The sequence below is a fragment of the Apium graveolens genome, chromosome 11, assembly GCF_009905375.1.
Source record: "Apium graveolens cultivar Ventura chromosome 11, ASM990537v1, whole genome shotgun sequence".
NCBI classification, from domain to species: domain Eukaryota; kingdom Viridiplantae; phylum Streptophyta; class Magnoliopsida; order Apiales; family Apiaceae; genus Apium; species Apium graveolens.
Window position 1 is genome coordinate 173,041,320 of NC_133657.1, and position 8,177 is coordinate 173,049,496.

The 8,177-nt window shown below is 41.3% G+C and overlaps 1 non-coding gene across 1 annotated transcript; it reads left to right on the forward strand.

Moving 5' to 3' along the window:
• The first annotated feature begins 7,707 nt into the window (after nucleotides 1–7,707).
• On the forward strand, nucleotides 7,708–7,814 carry LOC141698716 (small nucleolar RNA R71). The gene has a single exon (XR_012565221.1). It is a non-coding gene; the product is annotated as a small nucleolar RNA R71 (small nucleolar RNA).
• Nucleotides 7,815–8,177: the final 363 nt, after the last annotated feature.

Sequence of the window (8,177 nt, forward strand, 5' to 3'; positions counted from 1 at the left end):
TTGAAGAGGGAGGGAGAGACAGTGTGGGAGAGAGACACAGTGAGGGAGGGAGAGACAGTGAGTAAGAGAGAGTGGAGAGTGAGAGAGAGAGGGTGGAGAAAATGGTGGTGGAGGGTGAAATGGGGGAAATAGGGGAAGTGAATTGTGAAAAGGGGGAACTGGAATATTGGTTAAGGGGGAAATGAATTTTGGTGGAATAAAAGCGGGGAAGAGTATCTATGTAATAATAGCCATTTTTTATTTTTTGATAAATAGAGATTAGACAACAGTTACAATTAAAATCGATGTCTAGGAAGGCTTTAACATCATTTAAAATACGACCGATGTTAGAAGTACTGTTAACATCGGTGGCATTTTGAACCGCTGTTAAAAGGGTGATGTCTTTTGCCCTGTTTCTTGTAGTGAACGATCCCCATAGAATAAATAAGCCAATCAACAAGCAACATCTCAACAAATGTAGTTATTCGCATAAAGATCAATCAAACCCCATAAATCAACTTACAAGCCAGAAACGTGCGTGTGTTCAAATGCTTAAAGATATATTATCGCAACTAGATCAATAATCATGACTCACTAATCATCAAGGCAATCACACGGTTATAAATAGAATAAAGGCTAAACTCAAAATAACTTATAACACTTCTATTCTTATATCGGAGTTTTACATGGATTCATGCTTTTATTCTCAACACAAAAACAACACAAATATGCTTATTTGACCGTGCAATGAGTGAGGTCCACAAAAGACTTATACAATAATACCCATGTAGCGAGCGTTAGGTTAGTGGATCTCAGACTAGAAAAAGCCTTAGGTCACTAGGCACAAAGTCCCCTAAGAACTTAATAACTCGAGTATTAAAGAGCCCACTCGTGATTAATTATGCTTATACACATTTTTTTTCTTTCTTTTTTTCTTCTCTCTTTTTTTTTTCTTTTCTTTTTCTTTTTTTCACAAATTTCTGAACGAGTGTGTTTCACTCCATCTCATTCAACCCTAGACTACTCATATAAAATGAGCTGGCTACTAGCCATTTAACACCTAGCCACAACAACTAGCAATGAAATCCAATTTTCTCCAATTTTTAAATATCCATGTTATGTTATTATTAAGAGAATATCCTAAATTCTAAATATAAACAAGCAATTAAACCTCAACAAACAAATAAACCATGACCGTGATCTAGCCCTCAAGCAACCTATAAGACTTAATGGAATATGATTGTCTCTAGCATGCAAATCAACTCGATAAGACTTAACATCACTAAATACGACATCACTACACTAGCATCAATATCACAAATCAGTCGGAAAAACATATAAGGGATCATGTTATTATACAAATGCATGAAACTATATGAACTAATTATCATAAAAACCACAAAAAAAAAAAAAACTACTACATGGCAAACATGTAACTATATGAACTAAACTAGCATGAATATGCAAACTACATGGGACTCACACAAAACACATATTCCTTAACTACTACCCCCAAACTTAAAATATTCATTGTCCTCAGTGAAGGTAATAGCAAGAAAACAAGCATACCTAATCCAAACCAGGATCATCACCCTCAAGGGATGGAGTGTCAAGAGTGTCTGGAGGTAGATAGACTGAGTCCTCACCGAATACTGGCCACTGGATGTCAACTCATGTGGCTCTGAAAGCAGTCCCCAATGCCTGGGTGAGGTCATGTGCAAACCTGCTATGAATGTCATGCATCGCATCCATCCTCCTAGCTAGATGCCTATACTGCGTCGTACTCAATCCAGCACCGCTCGATGCTTCCTCTTGTTGCTGCTGCGACCCCGAAGGACCCGCCTCTTCTCCCAACTGAGCTCTCCAAGCTGCTCTCCTTGCCTGCTGCGTACCACCAGCATAAGTCTGATCCGTTGTCCTTCTACCTGGCAGATGGCCATCAGAATAACCAAGCCCCTTAGGATCGGGCTTCCCACCATACCACTCAGTCATCTCCAATAACGTCAAACTGTCAGTCGGAGCACTAGGGAGCTATAACTGCTCATGTGCGGGCCAACGAACTCCAACCGCCACGCACAACTTCGTCACAATAGACGCATAGGGTATCGAACCCGTAGTACTCCCTCGCAAAAACCTCAAAATACCCTGATGGATAACCATCCCAAGATCAACATAGTCTCCTTGTAAAATACCCCACAGTAAACGAGCACGCTCCACAGTAATCTCATGCACGTGAGAAGATGGCATGATGTTAGCACAAATAAAAACATTCCATCCACGTGCAAACCTGTTCATGCACGATGCCAAAAACATGGTATACTCGTCCGTTCCCTTCTTGAACTTCCAATGAGTTTCAGGCACACAAAGGGTAGCAACAATTAAATCCAAATTAAACTCCTCTGAAGTCTTCTCATTCCAGTTCTCCTCCTCCTTCTTCCTCTCGGGATGCTCAATCACCATACGAATCGCCTCCACACTGTAGTCCACTGTCATCCCCCTCACCACCATGAAACCATTCTTCTCCGCCTTCGCATTAGCATAAAACTCACGCATCACACTCATGGGCACAGCAGCGGGTGTCTCGCAGTAAACCACCTAGCCCATCTCCTAGATCATCTCCAATAACTTACCATCTTTCCCCGATCGCAGAAAACCACGCTCCTTGATTATCGGCTTCGAAAGCAGCCTCGCATACTCCGCCTCAGCCTCCGGAGTTGAAAACCTTGGCACCAAACAACTCGTACTCGAAGAATCGGTGGTTCTGCCGCTAACTTGAGTTCGCTATCTTTTTGGTGCCATTGAGATTGAAAGAGATTGAGAGAATATATTTTTGTAAAAGGGATTGTGTGGTTGAGAGTTTTGAGACTTGATGGAGAAGTTTGTGTATAAGTGTATGTATATATAGGAGATTGGAAGAGAATTAGTTATGGAAAATGAGTGGAAATTGATTATGGGAATAATGGGTTTGATTTGGAGAGGGAAATTTGGGATGTGGAAGAGTAAAAATCGGGTGGGAATTGATTTTGTATTAAAAGCCCCGATTTTCTCTTCAAAATCTGCCTTATATTTTTTTCTAAATCCGGATCCCAGCGCGGCCGCACGCTGTCTTGGCGCGGACGCACCCAGTTTCTAGAGCTTCAGCACGGCCGCGCGCTAGGACAACGTGGGCGCGCCCAATTACTAGAAAAACAGCGCGGTCGCCCCGCTTTTCAGCACGGGTGTGCCGTGCTACTGAAGTTAACCCTAAATTTTTTTATTTTTCTGATTTTTTTGTATTTTTCACTTTTCTTTCTGCTTCCTCTACCTACTAATATACAACAAACTTGGGTTGCCTCCCAAGAAGCGCTTGTTTTACGTCGTTAGCTCGTAGTAGAATCTCGAGATCAAGTAGTCAATAAAACAGCACTAACCACCTCACGGTTTGCCGTATCCCCATAGTAGTGCTTCAACCTCTGCCCATTTACCTTAAATGCTTGGCCTGGATCATTCTCAAAAATCTCCACAGCTCCATGCGGAAACACAGTTTTGATTATGAAGGGCCCTGACCATCTCGACTTCAATTTCTCAGGAAAAAAACGGAGACGAGAGTTAAACAATAGAACTTGTTGTCCCGAAATAAATGATTTAAGCACTAAACCTCTATCGTGCCATCTCTTGACTTTCTCCTTGTACATTTTATTATTTTCATACGGTTGAAGCCGAAATTCGACGAGTTCATTTAATTGCATCATTCTCTTCTTATCAGCTGCATCCAAATCAAGGTTCAACTTCTTCAAAGCCCAATATGCTTTATGCTTGAGCTCCATAAGCAAATGACACCCCTTACCATAAACCAACTGAAACAGCGACGTACCCAATGGAGTCTTGTATGCTGTTCTATACGCCCAAAAAGCTTCATCCAGCTTTAAAGACCAATCCTTCCTTGATGGACACACAACTTTCTCTAGAATACGCATGATCTCTCTGTTAGACACCTCTGCTTGACCATTAGTCTGAGGATGGTAGGCTGTTGTAATGTGATAATTCACATTATATCTTTGCATTATGGCAGAGAATTTGTGATTGTAAAAATGTGATCCCTCATCACTGATTATGACTCTCAGAGTCCCGAATCTTGTGAAAATCTACTTATGAAGAAAATTAAGCACCACCTTCGCATCATTTATCGGCAGAGCCTTGACTTCCACCCATTTCGACACATAATCGACCGCCAACAAGATATACTAATTATTGCAAGATGAGATAAATGGCCCCATAATATTACTCAAAAGGTAGTTCACAATGTCTGCAAACCACAGTTCTTCCTCTTGCACTACTAACAACTGCTCATCGGGAAAAGACTCATTTATCAACGTCTTATCCAGTGAAGTTGCACTTGGATCTTCCAAATGAGAGAGATGATCAGCGACTTGATTCTCAGTACCTTTTCTGTCCTTGATCTCCAATTCAAGTTCCTGAAGCAAAAGAACCCATCTGATCAATCTAGGCTTCGCGTCCTTCTTTGAAATGAGATATCAAATTGCAGCGTGATCAGTGAAAACTGTCACCTTCGTCCTAAGTAAATAAGATCGAAACTTCTGAAAACCGTAGAAAATAGCCAGAAGTTCTTTCTCAGTAGTAGTATAATTTAGTTGAGCACCATTTAGGGTCTAACTAGCATAGTAGACCACATGAAATATGTTGTTCTTTCTCTGCCCAAGAACTGCTCCAACTGCGTAGTCACTTACATCGCACATCATCTCAAAAGGTTCATTCCAGTCAGGTGCAGTTATGACAGGTATCGTGATTAAACTCTTCTTTAAGAACTCAAAAGCAGCTAGGCACTCGTCATCAAACTTGAACGGAACATCCTTCTCTAGCAGATTACACAAAGGTTTAGAAATTTTTGAGAAGTCCTTGATGAACCGCCTATAGAAGCCCGCATGACCAAGAAAACTGCAAACTCCTTTAACAGAATTTGGTGGAGGAAGATTTTAAATGACCCCCACCTTGGCTTTGTCCACCTCAAGACCCTTACTAGAGACCTTATGACCAAAAATAATGCTCTATGGCACCATAAAGTGACATTTTTCCCAACTGAGAACCAGATTGGTCTTAACACACCTTTTGAGAATGTCGCCAAGATTCTGTAAGCACTCATCAAATGAATCGCCAAACACAGAGAAATCATCCATGAATACCTCCACATTCTGACCAATCATGTCAGAAAAGATAGCCATCATACATCTCTGAAATATGGCAGATTACCCGCACAAGCCAAAAGAAACCCTTCTAAAGCCGAAAGTACCAAATGGACAGGTGAAAGTAGTCTTCTTCTGATCTTCCAGAGCAATGTAAATCTGATTGTAGCCCGAATAGCCATCCAGAAGATAGTAGTACTCATGCCCAACCAATCTATCAAGCATCTGATCAATGAACGGCAGAGGGAAGTGATCCTTTCTCGTGGCCTTGTTCAGCTTCCTGTAGTCCTTACAAACTCTCCACCCCGTGACTGTTCGAGTAGGAATAAGCTTATTCTTCTGATTAGCAACAACGGTGATACTTCCTTTCTTTGGTACACACTGAAATTGGCTCACCCAAGAACTGTCAGAAATGGGATAGATGATCCCTGCATCCAGCCACTTAAGAATTTCTTTCTTCACAACTTCTTTCATGATGGGATTAAGCCTTCTTTGTTGCTCAACAGTAGGCTTGCTACCTTCCTCTAGCAGAATTTTATGCATACAATAAGAAGGGATAATTCCCTTAATATCTGCTATCGTCCATCGAATTGTCGATTTGAATTCTCTCATAATTCTTAAGAGTTTTTCCTCATCACTACCTGAAAGGTCAGATGCAATAATAACAGGCAAAGTAGATTCCTCACCCAAAAATACATATTTAAGTGTTCAGGTAATGGTTTAAGCTCAAGTGTAGGAGCTTCCTCAATAGATAGCTTGAGGCACTTGGGAGATTTGTTCAGCTCCTCCATTCTAAGAGATTCAAAAGGCATATCCATCTTCCTTTTCCAGGGGAAAGCATTCAGATATTGTAACTGCTCATCACCTTCATCATCTTCGCTATCAGAATTCCCCAACAAGGCCTTTTCTAAGGCGTCAGACCTTAGCAATTGATCAAGTTCTGAAGTAACCACAGAATCGACCAACTCCACCTTTAAGCACTTCTCATTTTCCGTAGGGAATTTCATGGAATTAAATACATTAAAGGTTACATCCTAATCCAGTACTGGCATGGTAAGCTCATATTTCTGCACATCAATCAAGGTTCGGCCAGTAGCCAAGAAAGGTCTTCCTAAGATTATAGGAATCTTCTTATCCTCCTCGAAATCAAGAATTAAAAAATCAGCAAGAAAGAGTTTATCCACCTTGACCAAAACATCCTCAACAATGCCTCGTGGATAAGTAATAGAACGATCGGCCAATTACAAAGTCATATAAGTGGGCTTTGGATCTGGAAAGTCCAATTTATTGAAGATCAAAAAAAGCATCAGATTGATGCTAGCTCCAAGTCACATATGCATTTATCAAATGACACATTTCCAATGGTGCAAGGAATAGTGAAGCTTCCGGGATTTTTAAGCTTCGGAGGCAACTTCTGTTGTAGTATAGCACTGCACTCCTCTGTAAGAGCAACTGTCTCTAAGCCATCAAGCTTCACCTTTCGAGAGAGAATATCTTTCATAAACTTCACATAGCTAGGCATCTGCTCAAGAGATTCAGCGAAAGGTATGTTGATGTGAAGTTTCTTGAACACCTCCAAAAACTTCTCAAACTGCTTATCCAGCTTTTTCTTCTGCAGCCTCTTAGAAAAGGGAGGTGGTGGATAGATCTGTTTCTTCCCTGTATTACCCTCAGGAGGAGTGTGTTCAACAATAGTCTTCCTTGTCTCCACTTTGGCTTCCTTCTACATTTCTTCCTCAGCTACAGCTTCTTCATCCGAACCGTGAGAATGTTCGGGGTTTGCAACCTTCCCAGACCTCAATGTAATTGCCTTTACCTGCTCCTTAGCTTCCCTCTTTCCTGGTACTTCAGTGTCACTAGGAAGTGTACCAGGTTGATGAATCAGCAAGGCATTGGCAATTTGTCCGATTTGATTTTCCAAGGTCTTAATAGAAACCACTTGGCTCTTGCACATGAGCCTCAACTCCTCCAATTCAGATTTTTCATTAGACTGTGATAGCTGAAGTTGTTGCCCTGGTGCATATTGCGGTTGTTGAAAACCAGGGGGTTTTACTGTTTTGCTGGATACTGTTGATAAGGCTGTTGAACCACATTCTGAGTGTTGCTCCAGCTAAAGTTAGGATGATTACGGTTATTAGGATGATAGGTGGCTGGTACAGGTTGCTGCGATCTCTGAAAGTTGCTCACGGACTGAGCTGATTCACTAGAAATGGCACACTGATCAGTCTCATGGGCACCAGCACAAAGCTCACAGACACTAGTGATTTGATTAACCCCATAATTAGCCAAAGAATCCACCTTCATCGTCAAAGCCTTAAGTTGAGCAGCTATAGCAGTAGCTGCATCCAACTCTAGAATTCCCGCTACCTTGCCCTGAGTTAGTCTTTGAGAGGGATTATGGTATTCATTAGCAGCCATCAGTTCAATTAATTCATAAGCTTCATCGTAGCTTTTAGCCCACAAGGCTTCTCCTGATGTTGCATCAATCATGGGTCTAGAAGTAGCACCCAATCCATTAAAGAAATAGTTAATGATCATCCAGTCAGGCATCTTATGATGAGGACACTTCCTAAGCATTTCTTTATAACGATCCCAAGCCTCACATAGAGATTCTCTAGATTGCTGAGCAAATTGAGTAAGTGCGTTTCTGATTGCAGCAGTTTTCGCCATAGGAAACAATTTAGTTAAGAACTTTTGAGCAAGATCCTCCCATTTGGTGATAAACCCTGGTGGTAGAGAATGTAACCAGCACTTAGCTTTATCCCGCAGAGAAAATGGGAAAAGCCTCAACTTAATAGCATCTTCAGAAACTCCATTGAACTTGAAAGTATCACAGATCTCGATGAAATCTCTGATATGCATGTTGGGGTCTTCTGTCGGAGAACCCCCAAACTGAACTAAGTTCTGTATCATCTGAATCATGCTCGACTTGATCTCAAGGGTATTAGCCGAGATGGCTGGTCGAACAATGCTAGACTGAATATCATTGATCTTCGGTTGAGAACAGTCCATCAAAGC